This window comes from Callospermophilus lateralis, chromosome 12 (genome assembly GCF_048772815.1).
Source record: "Callospermophilus lateralis isolate mCalLat2 chromosome 12, mCalLat2.hap1, whole genome shotgun sequence".
NCBI lineage: Eukaryota > Metazoa > Chordata > Mammalia > Rodentia > Sciuridae > Callospermophilus > Callospermophilus lateralis.
This window is the reverse complement of record NC_135316.1, coordinates 109,620,556-109,640,232: the sequence shown is the minus strand read 5'-3', so window position 1 is coordinate 109,640,232 and position 19,677 is coordinate 109,620,556. Positions and strand designations below refer to the sequence as shown.

General features: G+C 50.4%; 1 long non-coding RNA gene across 1 annotated transcript; it reads right to left on the bottom strand.

The window, feature by feature from the left end:
- Nucleotides 1–1,674: 1,674 nt before the first annotated feature.
- Nucleotides 1,675–19,555, bottom strand: LOC143642374 (uncharacterized). Its single transcript, XR_013155650.1, has 3 exons — nt 19,377–19,555; nt 3,340–3,412; nt 1,675–2,265 (listed from the first exon to the last, which is right to left on the bottom strand). It is a non-coding gene; the product is annotated as an uncharacterized LOC143642374 (long non-coding RNA).
- Nucleotides 19,556–19,677: the final 122 nt, after the last annotated feature.

The window sequence follows — 19,677 nt, the reverse complement described above, 5'->3', positions numbered from 1 at the left end:
CAACATGGAGAAGAACCGCGGAGCGTCCTGACACGCGGGCATGTGCCGTCTGGAGCCGCGACTCCAGGGAGGAGGTGACAAGCGGCTGCATTGACAGTGCACGTGGAATCGCAGAGACCACGAGACGTCAATACTTTATGCATGTGCTCAGGGCTGACTTGCACAATGCCTCCATTGTGATACGGGACAGACACAAATGAAAGGAATATTTTTAACAATGTGCTTGCACAGCGCAGCTGTCCCCGTTCTTAATGGTCCATTAATGTCTCATCCAAGGAGAGCTGTACTTGTGTTTGTTTGTTTGCCGGAGGTCAGCATACTGGGAAGCAATTGTCATCACCAGCACAGACCTTTTTACATATTTCCTGCATTGTTCCCAGCACGTGTGCAGATGAGTGATTGGTATGCAGATTGTCCATCATTAAAACCATTTGAAAATCAGCTTTGTCATTGGTTTAGCTGGAACTTTGGATTCTCACAGACAGAGCTCTCTGTGGCTCAGAAGGGAAGGTGCAGTGGCCATTCTGGCCCTCCGTGGGGGCTACCCTCCCTGGAGGCCACAGGAAGAGGCTGACCTTGACTTTGAGACAACCTGAGCCAAGGAAATGTACCAAGACCCTGAGACGCCCCAACCTCTAATAAAGAAGAGTCTTAAATGTCAGCAAGGAGGAACCATTTCATGGATGCTGCTGAGAAAGCAGCTCTTGGAATTGCATAGCGTCCTGGTCACGTAGCGTACGGCTCCTGTCCACCAGGCAACCAAGGCTGCAGATTGGACGGCCCTAAACCCTGTGGACAACTGACATCCTGGGCTGACGGTTCTCCCAGGAGACTCCACTTCTTCCCTGCAGACGGTCCCACACTGGAATGCTTTGCTCACAAAAGAGGGTGACCTGCCACTGGGTCCTCCAGCCCCCAAACTCAGGACCACGGCATGAAGTGGCACCACATCTGTTCCCTCCCCAGTCCCATTGCTAAGTTCCAGGGCACTCGCTGCAGGAAGCGCCTGTGGAAGGCAAACCTGGCACACTTGAGTTCTGGGAGTTGGCAGCACACACAGACACAGGAACCAGGCAGCCGCTCTGCGGACCCTGGGTACCCCTGGGGGTGTCGGGTGCGAGTTCTCAGAGCAAGGCAAAGGCAGCCTCTGCTGGCTGATGAGCCTTCCCTGGCTGTCTGCACTGAGCTGGGTCTGGTTGCTCCGGGGGAATCTGCCTCTCAGCCTGGTGGCCGCCCAGTTGGTTATCCTCACATTCAGAAAGTGGTAACAATGTGCTCCTTTCCTTTGCTTGTCCAGTTGAATGGGCCCAGAAATCTGTGGACATGGGATGTTTTCTTATCACTCACCAGATGATTCCAGTGACCAGGAGGGCACTCAGGGCACCTGGGCAGATGGTGCGCACCATCCTCACAGCTGAGCCTGGGTGCCCCCTTTCCTGCCATTGTCCAGATGAGACAGCCAAGTCCCAGAGGACTTCCAGTGGCCATCTCTCAGCCCCCGTGGGAGGGACTGGGGTGCCACAGGGCTCCTTCCCCTAGAGCAGGCTGGTGGGCATAGGCACAATCGTATCCATTTACAGAGAAGTAAATGAAAACTCAGCAAATGTTGTTAAATTGGATTTTTATTTCTCTCCTAGGTTCAAGTCCATCAAGTACTAAAGCTCTAGATGATGACGTGGCCACAGTATTTGGTAAGGGTCCCCCATAAGTGTCACCTGGTCTGTGGGGGAGGGTTGGGAGATGGTCGACAGGCATTTCCCAAATTCCCTGTGAAAAGCTGTGAGAGCTGGGGCTGTGGAGAGGACTGATGTGGTTTGAGGCCAGGACCACATTCCCACAGCCCACAGCATAGTGTCCACACCTAAAGGTCCAACTCCTGAGAAACTTAAAAGATGACGTCATCCTTAGACTGTTGTTAGCACCACAACTCACCTCCCACGTGAAGTCCGTGGATCTGCAGTGTCTGCATCACCCAGGACTCGGTAGAAACACCCAGGATGAGCCCACCCAGAACTCCCTCAGGGACCTGTTTCACCAGGTGTCACTGAGGCCCCTGCACCTGGGGGCCCGAGGCTCAGCCATGGCCACCCCCTTCTCAGCCCTGCTGATGGTGAGGACCACAGACCAGCCAGACCCCAGGGTCCAGGCTCTGTGGCACTGGCCAGGCTGGCACACCAGGGTTCCCGCAGCTCTCCCCGTGGGGCCAGCGCAGCAAGGTTGAGGGCCCTGGTCAAGTCCACGCGTCCAACAGAAATGCAGTGACAGCTGCAGATAGAGAGAAATGTCATAGCAGCCACATTTAAAAGAAGCATAAAAAACAGTTTAATAACGTATTTCACTTAATGTTACTTATTTCAACATAAGCAATATGACCTTGCTCTTATTTCTGTTGTTATGTTTGTTGTAGTGCTGGGGATCAAACCCAGGGCCGCCAGCAGCTAGGCAAGCTCTCTGCCCACTGAACCACACCACAGCCCCAATGTCCACTTACTAAGAGACGTTCTCAGTCTCTCATCACAGCGAGTCTCCAAAATCCTGTGCACACTTCAGAGTCAGAGGCCACCTCAGTGTGGACAAGCCACATTCCAATGTGTGTCCTTGTGGCCAGAGCTGCCCTAGATAGTGCCCATCGTCTGGTCCAACCCCTCATTTGACACTTGGGAAACTGAGGCCTGGAGAAGTCTTCTGAGCAGAGAGCTGGGACCCGGAGCACAGGAGACCCCAGCTCATAATATTTCCATAAAGGGCTCACCTCCCAGTAGCCCTCTGCCTACTGTCACCTGTTCAGTGTCAGGAGCAGCTGGAGGTGGCCTTCCACCCGACAGGGAGCCTGGAGCGTGGCTGCCAGTGCTGCTATCCAGGCTGAGCCCCGTCAGGAGGTTGTGATGGATGCAGATGCCCCACCAGCTGACGGGGGCCCTTTCAGGGAGCAGCCCAGGTCTGGGGGGGAGAGACCTGGGGCATCTTCTCCCCTTGCCTGGGTGGAGAAGTGACTGAGTGAATGAACGCCCCCAGTCCACACGTGTGCGCTGCCAATCACACTCCAAAGCCCCTCCTCTCCCAGAATCAGGAGACCCGGTCCCCATCCTGCAGGTGACCCTGTCTCCTGATGGATGGGCTGGTCACCAGCTGCTCCGGGCAGCACATCCAGCACTGGCCCAGATGAAATGATGGCCATGCTGCAGAGATGGTGGCGATTCCCAGTGGCTGTGCATGTGGCTGCCACCGTGGTCCCTATGTGACTTGACCCTCATAAAGGCCCGTGAGATAAACATAAACCCCGTCTTATAGAAGGGAGCCAAAGTGAGACACATGAGCAAGAAACTCATCCAAGATCACCTTCGGAGAGCAGGGCAGAATGGAGGTCGGGTCTGTCAGACACCAAGTCCAGGACTCTTAAGGTAGAGGCTTCCTAGGAGAGGTCAGAAAGAAGCAAAGGAAGAATATAAGGCCACACTTGTGTAGCAATCAGGAAAGACACTCATACCCCGGTGGCAGAGATGGGACAGAATGACAACTGGGCTGGAAGGAGAACTGTGACCATATCTGGGGCCAGGTTTCTAGCACCGTGTCTTTGCGGGGGTATGTTAATAAGCTTTCCGTCTCTGTGACAAAACACCTGAGATAATCAACTCATGAAGAGGAAAGTTTAGCTCATGGTTTTGGTGGTCCTGTCCATGACTGGTTGGTCTCGCTGCTTTGGGCCTGTGGCAAGGCAGTGGGTCATGGTGGGCAAGTGTGGCAGGCAAAATCCATCTCGTGCCTGGGAACAAAAGGGAGAAGGGGCCAGGGCCACACCCCAGGTCCCATCTTAAAGGTGCCACACCTCCCATTAGTGGAAGCCTTTAGCACAGAGGCCTTTGGGGGACACTTAAGATCCAGACTAGAGTTGGGGGCAGTGCTTAGGAGAAGAGTGCACAGTCTCAGCGATTCTGGAATCATCCAGGGAGGCAGTGGCTTGCCCACCCCAGAGGAGGTTCTCCAGGGAGTCAGGTCCCTGCCACTGCCCTCCCTGGGCTCCTGTTTCCTGTCCACTGTGCTCACTGACTGCCCGCGGTATGGACAGCACACAGAACACCAGTCCTTATCGCAGCTCTAACATGTCCTTGTGTGCTTTTCCCAAGATGAAATTCTTGTCCAAGAGCTTTTGGATCCAAAGAAATTAGTAACCCTTGAAACACGAAGATCAGCAGCTACATTACCACCAAAAATAATGACGAAAAAAAGCAAGTATACCACATTTTAACCCTCTAATTGCATGTGTTCCTGAGATCTGGGGCATTGAGCAGGGCCCTGCTGTTCCAGCATTCCTTTAGCAGCTGTGTCTTGGCAGAGACCTGTGGACATGTGACAGAAACAGTTGTCCAAAGCCAGTGCTATGTCCTTCCCAGGTCTGAGGAGGTCACACCGGCCTGGAGGGACAATTTACCCTTATTCTGGGATGATCTCTGGTGTGCTCGTTCACGCATGTGCTCACACTCGGGATGCAGGGAGGGCAGAGCCACTGCAGGAACACAAGACACTTGGAAATGAGGACTCTGAAGGGGCAGGGCATCCTAGTCAGACACCAGCCTGTCTGCTCACACAAGGCTTCTGAGAGCAGGGCGATCCTGGTAGCCACCCGACAGGAGGTAACCAAGGTCTGGCCCACGGCAGGCCAAGGCCACAGAGTAGTGATCAGAGAACGTGCTTTTCCGCCATGCAGCTTCATAACGTCAATAATTCATATTGCCCATATAAGTAAATAAAATAGCAGGGATGTCTTTAGCAACAGGAAGGGTCGACCTTTTCTCAGGATTTTGCACTCAGAAGTGGATACATTTCTGATTCCTAGGATCTGTTCACCAACCTCTGCCCAGGCCCAAAACACTGGGCTCAAGTGCTCAGATAACGCCTGCCTCAGTTTACAGACACTTCCCAACACACATTTTTAAAGTATAACATGGAAACTTGATCCCTCTAGTCCACCATTCTAACAGAAAGCATGTGCCACAGTGTTCACAAGTGTGCAGTGAAGAAAACTTTCCTCCTTTTCTTCCATGTTCTACACATAAAAAGTATGTATTAAGAAGAATTATGCCAGGTCCTTGGTCCTAGGTCCTAAGTCCTAGAAACCTTTGAAAGAAGCAATTCCCTTCCCACAGACTTTCCTCTGATGGTGAACACAACCCTGCAATCCCCCACCTAAGTTCCCACGGGAACTGGGGAAACCGAGTCAGGCGGGTGTGGTAGAAACTTCTCCTTGGTGAAGGACAGAGCCCCTGGTGGGAGATGGCGGCTATTCCTCTGAGTTAGGCAGGTTTCCCAGATCTTGTTGGGGCTGAGGAGCCCCCACTTCCCAGGCCCTTCCATGGGGTCCCACCCTGAGAAACCACAGCCCCGGGAGCCCCTCAGGAATGGTCTTGCATGTCCATGCAGCGGCCAGCAGGGGGAAAAGGGCTGCCACAGCTCCAGGTCCCTTCTCTCAGGCTCAGCTAAGTCAGCGCTCCTCCCTGGGCGGTGGGGGACAGAGAGCCAGAGCCTCCCACAGAGGCCCCAGGAGTCCAGAAAGGCCTCCCTCCCACAGACGAGGCTGCTGGGAGCAGAGTGTGTGCCCAGGCTCGGAGAGAAGCGCGACTCCCATAGGGAGGCAGGTCTCTCCACCTGAAACCAAACACAAGGAGTGTGTGTGTGGCACGTGGGACATGGGTGGGAGCAGGCCACAGCTCCCAAGCATGGTGGGCTCACGGATGGACAGGGAGCTTACTGATTCATAGTCCTGGGCCCCCGAACAGCTGCGCAGGGACCCAGGAATCTGCATTTCAATCCATTCTCCAACTGGTTTCTCTGGTGACCAGCTGCTGGTGTTCTGAAGGATCCAAGCAGGTGGTATTCAGGACTAACCAGAACATGATTCTGGATTCTGCTTAAAACTGAAGTTCCACTACCCCTGCACCTGCCCCGCCCACCCACTGCACACTGCCTGTCGGTTCTAGGTTCTAGACAGAACGTACTGGGGCAGTCCTTCTAGTAGTGCCCACAGCAGGGGAACTGCAGGTGAGTTCATTCTGAAGACACCACCTGTGGCCACTGTCCCCAACAAGTACTGCAGGGTAGCAGCAGATCAGAGTCTACTGAGACCCTGAGCCACAGACTGAGAACAGAGTCACAGGGCAGGAATGAAGCTGTGGCAGAGGGAGGAGAGACAACCCTGAGGCAAGTCCAGGGCCCTGGAGCCCGGGCCACCCTCAGGGAACAGTGAACTCCAGGACTGCCCAAGTCAGGCCTGAACTCACCAAACCTGTTGTGTGTGTGCAGAGGGACCTGCCCCTGGGGCACACATCTCCAGCCCCATCCTAAGGACAGCTGTGTAGCCCACCTCCCAAGGAGCTCTTGAGCTGCAGGGGCCTGCAAGAGAGGCAGTAGGCCCCAAGGCACACGCAGATGTCAATCATCCTGGTATCTTTGGGTTCCACTTGCCATGCACCTGAGTCTCCGGCCTGGGAGCTTGGCCACAGGTCTTTCACTACCAGGAAGTGCTCTGGCCTGTTACCCTCAGACCCCCCTCCTTCTGGGTCTGTCTGAATGTGCCCTTGCCTAACCCGGATTTTGCATTTCTGTCAGCATTGTACAAAAGTGATACTGTGCCTTCCCTGGGCATCCCAGGAAGGAGGGGCGTGACGGGGCAGAGCCCATTGCCAGGGATGTGAACGTCGATCACTTATGTAAAGTGGTACTGCCAGGCTTCTCCACAATCAGGTTATTTTCTTTTTTCCTTTGAAAATAAGTAGTATCTTATGGGCAGATTCTTTCAGACTGCAAATCTTCTATTTCTCATCCTGTTTTCACCCACTAATTTCACATCCATTGATTTCTGACTGCAAAATCATGATTGCAGTATTTGCCAACAGGGGATTTTCTATTTCCAGCATTCTCTCATTTATTGGATTGACCTTCAACTGTAGAAAGAGCTGTCACTCTCCTATGAGTCTGTGGCTCAGTTAGGAGTCTTTCAGTATAAGCCTGTGGTACTCAGTTTATTCAGTGGGCTGTGAAGCCATGAATATCACTTCTTTTCCGGCTCTATTGTCTCAGGGCCTGCTGTGGGGATTGTCTGTGTCCTTCCAGTGTGTGGTCTCCTCTTTGGGCACTGCCTCATTCCTGGCACCACAGCAACTCCAGGCTCTGGCTCCATTATTAGAAGATGGTGTCAGAAACCAAGAGCTGAGCTGGGCATGGTGGAGCATGCTTGTGATCCTAGCCACTCAGGAGGCTGAGGCAGGAGGATCACAAGTTCAAGGCCAGTCTCAGCAACTTAGCAAGACCCTGTCTCAAAATAAAAACAATTTAAAAGGAGGACTGGGAATGTAGCTCAGTGGTACAGTGCTAGTCTCGCATGTGTGGGACCCTGGGTTCAATCCCCAGTACCAAAAAAGAAGAGGAAGAGGAAGAAAAAGACAGAGAGAAACCAAGAGCTGGATTCTGGGTGTGCTTGTTACACAGGAACACCTCTGTCTCCAAGCTCTCCGAGTGGACAGATTGAGGAGACATATTCCTGTGTAGAAATCTAGCTATGGCTACATCCCCCTTGCAGGTGCTGGGCACCGTGAGTTTACTTTGGTACCTCCGATTCCCACTGCACCTCAGCTCGTTCTAGCTTCCCACTGTCTGCTGTTGTTTCAGCTGCAAGGAGCTTGGCTCTCATTACCTACAACGTGTTACCCATTCACTCAGCCCTAGTTTCAGAATTGCTACTATGTTCACCGTGCAAACAGATTTACCACCTAGAGGACAATGATTGTGTTTTCAGCCTTCAGCCGCACAGTGTGCAGTCAGATACGCTTGCCAGCGTTCCCTTGTTGGTTCTTTTCCTTCCCACCCTCTTCAGTGAGTTATGGGATGTACATCTAACATTCCATTTGGGACTTTATTCCATTTTGGGTCCTGCCTCCATCCTGGTGACTTTATTTATGTATTTTGGAGTGAGTGAAACATGTCCATGGTTCTGATACTAATTTTAGTAACATCCCTGGAACCTCACTGCCCCCTCAGTCTGTTGTGATGACACTTTCCCAGCCCCACTCTTCCTGCCTCTGCCCACCCACATCCTGAAGGCAATCAGTCCCTTCACCTTCTGACTTATCCTTCCCACATTTCTTGTGCACACTCAAGCAGGTCCGTGTGTGCTTTCTTACATCCTTCCTTACATGAAAGACCCACTCTAAATGCTCTCCCACATAGTAGCAGATTGCACAAATGTTCATTATTTGTTTTTATGGCTGCACAGTTTCCTCTTGTGGATATACGGCAGTTCATTCAACCACTCTCTTGCATCTGGGCATTTAGGTAATTTCCAACATCTTGCAATTGCAATGCCATGAAGGACTGTGCATGTATTTCCATGCTATTGGAGGTGTGTGGATAGGGTGGACTTCTAGAAGCAGGTGGTGTTTGGACGTTGGGACCACAGGTAGCCCCACAGGGAGCCATGGAGTTTGTGCTCTGCCTGAGGTACCTGTTCCTTTCAGCCCTGCACCTTTCCAGCTATGTCACTGACAGGTGAGAAATGGTATTCCAGAGTTCTAATTCACATTTGTCCAAGCATAAGTGAACTAGAGCATCTTCTCCTAAGTTTATGAACCATTGTTATAGATTTCTGTGAATTTTCTATTGACATTTTTTTCTCATTTTTACAAATCTTATTTTTAAACAATTCTTCAAATTTGTGGATATTTGTTGCAAACATTTTTTTTCTAGTTAGCTGATTATCATTTAATGTTGACTGAGAATTTGTAAGTGCAGGCTTGTGGGGGCTCCAGGTCCCACTTGGTCCCATCTGCGTGATCTGGTCAAGTGGGTCTTGGCAAGGGTGCAGCCAACACACATGGCAGAAGCCAAAGCAAAGCTGCTGTGGAGGAGCACCTCTCAAGGTTTCCCCTGGACAAGGCCCTGACAAAGACAGTTTGGGGCAAGTGCCCCATAAGAGTGAGCAAGTTGGGGAACATGAAAACAGCAGACATTCAGAAATGGGACAATCCAGAAAGATTAGAGCAAGTCTGCTGTGGGACTTCTGTCTCCAGTTAGTACATAGAGAGCTGTGAAGAACACTGTCCCCGTCCTGTGTGCCTCTTGTCCTTATGTCCCCTGAGAACAGAAAGATAAAATGTAAGATAACAGCTTCTTCAGCCATTAGAGCTGAGGGAGGCCAAAAGGCCACCAGGTGGGCTGAGTCCCCAGAGAGACAGGACACAAGGACTAGCTCATTTTTGGTTGAACACAGAAAAGAGAGGCAGCTTTTCTGAAAGGCAAGTAGAGGCTGACATGCCAGCTTTGACTAGCTGGAACTGGGCTCAGTGGAGCTTACAATCTCAGGCGTTCCACAGAGTAGAGGCAGGCAGGGGAGGAGAGAAAGTCTTGTCCTAGGCTGGGCACTGCAGGGAGTGGCTGGCGTTAGCTGGAGACCCAGCAGGAAGCCCCATCCCACCCAAATTCTTCTATGGCACCTGGTGAGAAGCAGTATGTCCAGGATGCAGGGATATACCACCAAGTCTAGAAAAAGGAAAGGAGCAAAGCCCCAGGCCCTGAGAGAGGCAGCAAGGCTCCTTCTTCCAGAATATGGGCAAGACCCACTGTTATTTGGGACAGAGAATCAAAAGGCTCCTTCTGGGGGAGAAGATCTGGGGGTTATCTTAGGCCCAAGACTCCATGCTAATACTGCTGAAGCAGTTTCACAGATTCCTAGGGCTTTGCTACATAGCGTTATCTCTGCAAATACCACAGTGCTACTTCCTTTCTGATTTCTAAGATGTTTGTTTCTGTTTCTTGCTTTATTGCATGGGTCAGGACCCCCCAGCAGGAGTTTGAATGATAGCGCAGTAAGTGAGCATCCCCACTTTTAGTGGCAATTGTCTTTTGCCATTAAGCTTGGCATTGCTGGAAGATTCCTATAGACATACTTTATTAGTTTAAGAAAGTTCCTACTATCCTTATTTTGAGAATTTTTATAATGAATTTTGTCAAATGTTTTTTCCTGCACATATTGATAATTTTATTTAATTCTTTTTCTTTGTTGTGTTAAAATGATGAATTACATGGATTGATTTTTGGATGCCAAACCAAGCTTGCATTCATTCCTGTGATAAGAACTATTTAGTTATGATGCATTATTCTTAAGTGGTTTTTACTTTATTTATTTGCAAATATTTGCTGGTTTTTGCATTCATATTCAAATAATTACTGAGGATTTTGTATCTGTATTCTCAAGGAGTACAGGTCCATATGTTTCTCATGGTAATATCTCTATATATTGGCAGTGGGTTATGGAGTTGAAGTGGGGGTGCCTCTTTGTTTCTGAAAAGTTCTAGTAAGACTGGTTTCAACTTCTTCCTCAAGTGTTGGGTAGAATTTACCAGTAAAACCATGGTCCTGGAGCTTTACCATTTGAAAAGTTTTCTTTCTGGTGACAAATTTAAAATAGCTCTATAGTTATTCAAATTTTGTTGCTTCTTCACGTATTTTGGGTTCCTTTGCCTTCCCAGTGGCTAGGGTGCTGTAGGCTGCAAACATTGACAGGGATCCTGGCAGAAATTCCATCAGAGTCCTCCTGCTAGAAAACTGCCCTGAAGGCCCAGACAGCAGGTGACCACAGGAAGCTGCAGTCTGTGGAAGTCAGGACAGACTAGTTCCCAGACCCTGGAAGTTGCCCGGGGCTCTGCCTCAGGAAAAATGCTCCCTTCCTGGCCTCCTGAGGAGTCAGTCCTGCAGGAAAGTGTCCTCTTCCTGCTCTCCATCCATGATTCCTAAGGAGCACTAGGCTCCATTGGGAGCAGATTCAAATCCTTTGTTCCCATTCTCACAGTCAGAGCACTTCCTGCTGGACTGCCCCTCAGAGTCCCTTTCCTCCTCCTTCCAGGGGACACTCAGATGCCTGCACAAAGACGGATCCCAACTGTTGGTTGGGATTTACTCCACAAGCAGAGCAGCCCCAGGATCCCTGGTCCTCATTATTTTGGACAAGCTGAGTCCTACCACTGACTTCCCCAGGCACACAGAAGTGTGGCCTCCACAGTGGGGACCTCCCTCGGGAGCCACACGCGGGAGTTATGAGGCAAAGAAGTGCCACAGTTGGGCTCCGAGGAATGACTAGGGAAGCTCAGCCATCTCGGCAGCGGAAACAAGGGAACCCCTTGTCTTTTCCTGCACTAGGAAAGTTTCTCCACCACAAAGAGTCATGATGGAATGACAGTGCCATCTCTCCTTTTCCTGCAATTTGACTTTTTTTAGTAGACTTTTGTATTTGGTTCTCAATGATTATCTGTCCTATTCTAATGGATGTCCCATGGCATGGTCTCAGAAGACCAAGGGAAAGAGGCATGCAGAAGTGACCTGCTGTGCACTGGTTGGTGACAAGACAGAGGAGAAGCAGGGGCTAATCCAGCTGGCCTCCCCGAGTCTCTCTGAGTTGGTGGAGAGTGGAAGGACATGGTAACGGTTGGGCATAGGAGCTTGGGGGCAGTGGAGGGTGGAGGCTACTGTCTGAGGTGTAGGCCAGCTGGTCTAGGTGAAAAGAAAAATAAGAGTTTGGAATTCAACCATAATTGTTAAATCTTAATCATTGTTCTTATTGTTTTTTTCCCACAGATGAGAAAGAAACGCTTTATCAGATTAAAAGCCTTGCAGCTCTGGAGAAAATCATCGACAGTCTTCGAAGAATCATAGGTAAAGGGAGCAGGAACTGAAGTGACGGTGGATGTGGAGGATGGCTGCTGGCCCTGGAGCCCCCTTTCCCTGAGGAAGAGAAGGAAATGGAACCTGTGCTCCAGCTCCACCCTTCTCTAGAGCCCCTGGCAGGAGCCCCGTGGGGCTTTCTCTTGGGCCTTTGACGGACAGTCCAATACAAGGTCATTGGCCATGTCACTGAGGGGCCAGACGGCAGGGCAGCCACAGGAAGTCACTGTTCGTGGAGGTCAGGGTGGCCCACTTCCCAAACCCATGGGAGCTTCCCCGGGCTCTGCCTCAGGAACACGTCACTCTCTTGTCAACCAAAGGGACCAGCGCTCGCTCCCCTTTCCCAGGAATACTTGGCCCTGCGAGGCTGCCCTCACACCCATGCCCAGTCTCCTCACACTGAGACCAGGAGACCACAGCCTGCCATAAAGTGTCCAGGCCAAGGAAGGTCCCTAGGCCACCCCAGGGTCTGCCTCTCACTTGAGGCAGGAGGCCTCCCCTGTGGCTTGCCACCGCTCACGTGGTGGAGCCCCTCTCTGTTGCCAGGCACGCTCCGTGTTCAGATGGCTCTACTTTGACCTGACTGCTAGGAAGCCGCCATGAACTTCCCATGGCTAGGACCAAGACACCCCTCATGGCCCCATGCTTCTCTGTGGGACCTTCCAGAACACCCTTATGCCTCACTCCAAGCCAGTCCTTCATGAGATAGCTCTCCTGTCCTCCCAGTCTCTGAGGTGGATGTCCATAGTCCCACTGGCAGTTCTGTGCACCAGGGCACAGAGCTCACCCTCCTGTGTGCTGCCCTGGGGAAGGAGCAGGGAGCAGCTCTGCCCCACCCAGAGCTCCCAGCTCTCCATGCATTTGAGGAAGGGACTAGAGGACAGGCATCCAACAAGCCAGCTAGGGGAGCAGGCTGCTGCCCAACCGGCCAGGGTCCCTCACCCTGGGACTCATCTATGTGGCTCTCCTGCCTGTCCGATGTCCTCTCCCTTGTTTCTGGCAGGGCCTCTTATGCCTCTGTCCTCACACAGGAGTCCCAGGATCCTGCCCACCTCCTCCCACTTGTTGCCAGTCTCATCTGATTCTACACTCTGCTCTCACCCCTCATGCCCTGTCAGCCCTGCCAGATGGGGTTCCTCTCCTGAAGTTTGATGCACGCCGAGCATCAGCTGGGGAAACATTCAGAGCATCACACAGGCCGCTCCCGCTGAAGCCACCTACACTGGACACCTCTCTTCTTGCTCTTCCCTTTCTTTCACGAAGTGTCCTCCTGAGAATCCACTCACTTGGCTCCTCATTCTCTTATGGACCCAGCACAGGAGAAAGTGGGGTCAGGACTAAGAAGTAGACTTTGGAGTCGGTCTGACCTAGGTTCAAACCACAAGTCATATGACCCCAGGGAGACACTGGGCAAGTGACTGCCTTAGCTGGCTCCTCCAAGTGGGACAATCCTAGCCCCATGTCTGGAGCTGAAGGGGTGAGAGGGAATGGTGTTTGCAGGGTGCGCTCACAGAGCCTGGCACTCAGGGAGCTCTTGCTACTCGCCTGTACCTGTTTGAGGCCACACCTGCACAACCCAGAGAGAGCTGGCCTGCGCCACTGACATCCAAGCCTTCCCTGCCCCCACAAGCACCACAGGTCAGCAGGCCATCATGGTGTGAACGCCACTGTCACAAGAGAGCTGGGGGGCTGACACACAGGATTCAGCAGCAAGCAGTGTAGCACCAATAACTTCTTAAGGAGGTCTCCTCTTTCTTAATAGGGTATAGTCTCAAGAATAAACAAAGGCTGAGTGAGAGCATGCTGACTTCCATATACCACAAGAAAGACTAAGCCCGGCCTGAGGAACAGGACCCCAGGAGCTGAGCGCCCCACCCTGGGCAAAGATGAAGCAGAATCAAAACCATTCCATGTCAGGAAAAGTGCTTTTAAGGACACCAAATAAAATTAACAGGTTTAAACACATAATGTGAGTTTTTTTTTTTGGGGGGTGGTGGTTCCAGGGGCACTCGACTACTGAGCCACATCCCAGCCCTACTTTGTATTCAGGGTCTCACTGAGTTGCTTAGCACCTTGCCATTGCTGAGGCTCGCTTTGAACTCCTGCCTCAGACTCCTGTAATGTGGGATTTTTTGGTCTGTAAACAAATGAACAAAAAGGAACTGGAAACCTAACTTAGCCTGCAAAATAACACCATCTGAAGCAGCTTTTGTCTAATGGGATGAGGACAGGGAGACCAGCGCCAGGGACCATAGTGGGACTCTCCAGAGAAACCAACAGCCCTGAGATTGGGCTCCTGATTGCATGTAATGTGTGGCTGTGGCCACTGGGGGTGCAGTTGCCAGGCAAAGCTTGTCCCAGCAGGAGCAGCAGTAGTACCCTCCAGGGTGCAGGCAGGGTGGCAGTGGGGAAGGCCTGCCACACTGTCACTGACACCTGGTTAGGTGATCCCAGGCAGCACCTGGCTGTGAGGGCTGAGAGACCCTGGGCAGAAGCTCTGCACAGACCCCTGGGGATATCCCCGCCTCCCTGCACAAGTGAGAGACCCCTCAGTAACTTATCTAAGAGCCAGTTCTTTAGTCTCAAGAGCTATGTTCAGGTGCAAAGTCCTGAGATGAAGAGACGGACAGCGGGACTTGTGCTGTCCTTTATAAGCAATTTAAAGAGACCTTTAAAAGTGGTTTGCACTGGGGGAAAGAAGCAAAGTGTTAAAATTGGCACTTCAATTCCTAAAGATGCAACTTCACTATACACTGAGTTTTACTTTATTCATTAAATCATTCAGCTAACAAATTTTGAGCACCTGTTATGAATATGAGATTATCTGTGGCATGTGGGACCTACGCTCAAGGGGGTCAAAGAGACCCACCTTGGCTACACATCCCAATCTGCCAGTCAAACAGATGAGCACCAGTAAGAGGCAGGAAGAAGTTTTAATCAACATGGCCAGGCCAGAAAGAACAGATATAAGGGGTCAGTGACCTGCCTCCAAGGTTGTACGCTGGTGCTATTATTAGACCTTCATTTTGCAAAAGTCCCCCATCTGCCAGTAGCAGTGAAGTGGCTACTGCATCTATTTTACGGGAGATGGATCAGCAGGGAAAGAACAGAAAAGCAGGGAAGTACTTGGAGCCAGAGCTAGCAGGGCCTGCAGCTGAAATGTGTGTGGGAGAAAGTGTCGATCCTGGGGCTTGACTCTAGCCACAGGACAGACAGACACTGGTGTCAGTTACAGAGCTGGAGAACACTATGTATGTGTGGGATGAGTGACCGGTGCAGCTCGGCTTACTCAAGAATTTTGCTGGGGCACAAATGAAGCTGCCTCTAAGAGAGCCAAATGGAGATACTGGAGATCCTAGCTCACCCTTGGGCTTTACCAGTCCGGGGCTGGAGGGGACAGGGTTTCAGGACTAGAGACATCAATTGAGGATCATCAACATACAGAGTCTGAGGTGTGGGATTACATGGCATTGCATAGGAAGAAAATCCAGAAAACAACCACATGTCTAGGTCTCAACCATATGGTCCTTGAGCTTTTTAGAGGTCAAATGAGAGGGCTTGCCTGTCATAGAAGACAAAGCAAGAGCTAGTGGTCAACCTGTTGCATAGTCCTGCGAGACAAACTGTGACTGTCCAGTTACGCAGACTTAAAGGTCTGTAATGAATTTGACTGGAGCTACTCTGGGAATGCTGGTGACTGAGGGCAAGCAGGCAGGGGCTGGGGAAGGACAGAAAGCAAGGACCATGCCCGGTTCTCCAAGGCTGGACTATGAAGGAAGCAGAGAGATGGGCAGTGACAGAGGAGAATGTGTGGCAAAGGAGGGTTGCGGTTATTTTGAGGCGTAGAACTGTTGTGGGTGAGAGCACTCAGTTGGGCAGGAGCAATTACAGGGGAACGAGCATCCTCCCTATTGGACATTTGAGCTTCCTTCCAGTGAACTGCCTATCAATAACCTTGGAGCATTTCTTCTGCTATCCATCTTTTTCTCTTTATATACTGAATACAAATCCTTTACTTGTTAAAGTGACTTGCAAACAATTTTCCTTGGTTCAGTAGCTTGTCTCTCACTTTCTGGTAACTTTTGTCAAAATGAAGTTTTTAATTACAGTAAAATATGCCTTTTTTTTTCCCCTTTAATGGCTGTGTTTTCTGTGTTAGGAAATCCTTTGCTGTCATAACATGTTCACTGTTTTCTCCTCAACTGTTTGCCATCTTGCTTTCTTATTTAAGTGTAATCCATGAGGAACAGATTTTTCAGTGGGTGTGAGGTAGAGCCTTAATTTCACCTCTTTTCTTGCTCACTGCTCTGGGCCTGCTTGGAGCAGTCGTGTGTGGGCTGCCCAGTGGACTGGACCTTGGACTGCCATGCCCTTGGGATTGAACACTGTGCTCTCCTAGCTTTTCTCTGTAGAGCAGCCTGTCCTTGCCAGTGTCCTCAAACCTCAAGTAAGTCTTGATCAAAGTTATGGGTTGCTCCCTGCTGAACTCTGAAGAATTAAGAGGAAAGGGCTGTTCCACACTGTGGATGAGGGGGCTGGGGAACAGAGGTCAGAAGGCTGCAGCACCAGCTGCACCCAGCAGGGACTACATCCCAGTGACACTGGAACAAGAAACAGGGCAAGAGGAACTGAGTGGGCACCAGGGACATGCTCAGCAGCTGCCTCACACCCCAAGTGTTGCTGAATCCTGGCAACCAAACCCCTGGAGGACATGACTTTGAGAAAAACAAAAAACTATTTAAAGTAATACCTAATGGCAGAAAAGAATTGGTAACTGAGGTTTCTATATATTACCAGTGGGAGTATAAATTAATAAAGGTACTCTGGATAGTTATTAGTAACCTTCATCTTTACAATCTAAAAATCCCTCTCAGCCTGCAATCCTTTTCTCATCTGTGCTGCAGTCTGGCTGGGCACAAATAACCGAGCCGCCACACAGCCTTGTAGGTTCAAACAGCAACTCTTTTTTCCCGAACTCTCACCAACACTCTACACACACTTCCCCGGGGAACACACTCCCTCCACACCAATTCTCCCCGATCCCGCAGCAGGATCCACCCTAATCCCAGCCGCCCTAATCCCGGAGCAGGGTCACCTTTCAACCATTCCCTCTAGCAAAATGCCAGGTGTCATTCTGTGGCTCTCAACACATCTGACCTTGACACTGACCCTTTTACCTGGAGAAGATAATTATTATCTTCCTTAAATAAAGGTGGGAACTAAGCCAGAGAGGCCACCAAACTCCCTCCAGCAGAGAAGGCCTGCACATTCTTTCCAAATATATGGACCCAGCCCTCTGAAACAGAATGGAAAAAAAGGCTGGCATAAAGAGAAACTGTCCTGGCAGTGACCCCCTGGGCCTCCCTCCATGGGGAGGAGGCAGGGCTGTTTTCTTTGGCCTCTGTCCCATTTCTGACTGCTTCCCTAAATGCCCAACAGCCACTTTGAGATTACTCTAGAGTTTGAAAGGACCAGGAAGGGTGGTAGAAGGTTCTAGAAGACAATCAAGCATGTGTGTTCCTGCTAGAGAGCATTGTAGTGCAAACACTTGCTCGGTGGACATGCTGTTAGTTCATGACAGGAAAGGGCTGTTTTAATGTCACCCAATTTGTGTTCTAGAAGGAGACTGATAAGATTCCTTTATCTCAGGTCATGAAAAGTCCCAGCAGGTCCCGTGCTTTGTTTCCAGCGTGTTGTTATACAGCAAATACAACAGTGGTACTTGCAGGAAGATGGGAATCCCTTTGATGGCACTAGGTACCTGACCAGCTAGTGGCAGGTCAGCAACTTCTACCTGAGAGCTGAGCAGTCCCATCTGAGCCTCTGGATAGCAACTGGGGACTTTTGAGCTTGCTCCATGAAGGCATCCACACCCCTCCCAGTGGATCCAGAGGCATATCTTAATAGTAGCATTGACCAGCTAGGGACTTCCCTATGGCAATGACATGAGGGAACCGATGTCATTCTAGTTGAAACATTTCAAATGACTGCATGGTGGCCAAAAGTCCCACATGCCACACATGCGTCAGGAAGTCACCTGTCCCACCCTCACCCGAGGAGAGGCCCTCCCTTACCGACTTCCCTCCTTTAGGCACCTGCTCCACTCGCAGCCTGCTGCCTTCTCCTTTCTTGTCAGTTACCTGCTATGGGATACATTCCAAAGCCCCTGTGTGGAATGCTTGGTCCCCAGGGTGGCCCCCTAGGAGGGTGAAGGCTAGTAGGAAGTCCTTAGGGAACTGGGGGCGTGCCCTCGAGGGAACTATGGACCCCAGTCTCGTCTTTCTGCCTCCTGGCACATGGCAGCAGGTGCTCTGCCACACACTCTGTCCATGCTGTGCCACCCTCACAGAAGGCACCTGACTTTGGGCTGGACACCAGAGCCGTGAGCTGTGCCTCACAGAGTGAGCCTTCACACAATGCAATCCTTTATGGAAAAATACAATTCCAATTCTAAAGGGGGAGGGTTGTTTTTTTTTAACATATTGAATGTTAAGTATTGTCTTCTATTGTGCATCAGGAGTCTTTCTTCAAACACCTGTTTGCTTATTTCTGTTTGCTTCGTCAAATTAGACAAAAGACATCAGTTATACATCTGCTTTACTTTTTTTTTTTTTCTTGCTTTTTCGAAGCAAGAATTCTAAGACAAATCTATGATTTCTAATTTGGGGGTAAACACTAATCGGTGCTTAGGAAAGCTTCCGGTGTGATAAAAAGGTCTAAAAAGAACACAATACTGAAGGAAATGGAGAGGGGACACTTTCTTTATCTCCAGTCCTTTGGAGAGGATCTAAACAGTGACCCTGTTGTGAAGGAGGGTACTCACAAATTGAAGAAGGAAATTCACCTGTGCAGCAACTGACCTGTCCTGTCCACTCCCCTGCTTGTGGGAACCAGCAGGCTTCCACCCTACACAGGCTGGAAAAGCAAGTAGCACAGTCCAAAACCTCTCTGTTGAGTCCTTTTTAGGGATTGGCAAATAATACCCTTGGGGCATTTGCAGTCTTAGAGTTGAACAGTAATAATTATAAGATTTGGGTAAAACTTGGGAGAACCACCAACTGGAACATTAGTATCTGAGAGTACTGACTGGATACAAGGTATCCATGATCCCCAAAAGGGAGCTCTTGAGGATCCACCATCATATATATGTAGGCTTATTTCAGTTCGGCTATATAAATATGTATAGTCAGAAGAAAACAGAAAGCAATCTTAATTGAAAAACTATCCTATCATTATAACATGTTTGACTGATCAGGCTTTAATATTGTCTATGCAAAATAAATCAAAGGTTAAAAGAGCAAAACCTAGTGGTGTGTTGGAAACTAGGCCTGGGTCTGATTTCTAGCTCTGCCACAGGCAAAGTAGCTTGTCCTTAGGCAAATTCCTGTTTTTCAGTCTCAGACTCACCCCATTCCCCAAATGTAGGGTAAAGAAGAGCAATCCCTCCCTCTCATTATTACAAATGGGAAGGCAGGCTTATGTCCTTTTGGAAAATGGGGCACTTAAGGAGAGGAAATCATTGTGAGACCATAGATATTAAAGAATTACTATAATTAAAGTCATTTGCAAAGAAAAATGAATGGTAGGGTGAACAAAGCTGAGATGAGTTTACAGGTATTTCCACCCTTAAAGTATTGCTTAAACTATTAAAATACTCTTTCTTGCCTCACCTGATAGGTTGTGGAGCAAGAGACGTTTAACTAGGGCCCCGCAGCCCCTATTGATGGCGCACACGTCTGTGGAGTCTGCGGGGAGGGAAACGGACCTGGAGCCGGCGCTCGGCCCAGGAGGCATTCCCGGCGGGGCGGAGCGAGACGCTACCGCCGGGATCCGCCATGCACCTCGAGAACCTCTCCAAAGGCGCCCCAGAGACTGACGGGAAGAGCTCCGACGCCGCGGGAGCACTGCCTGGCCGGGCGCACGGACGCGAACCCCGGAGCCCGCGAGCCCTCAGGAGGCGCTGCCGCGGCC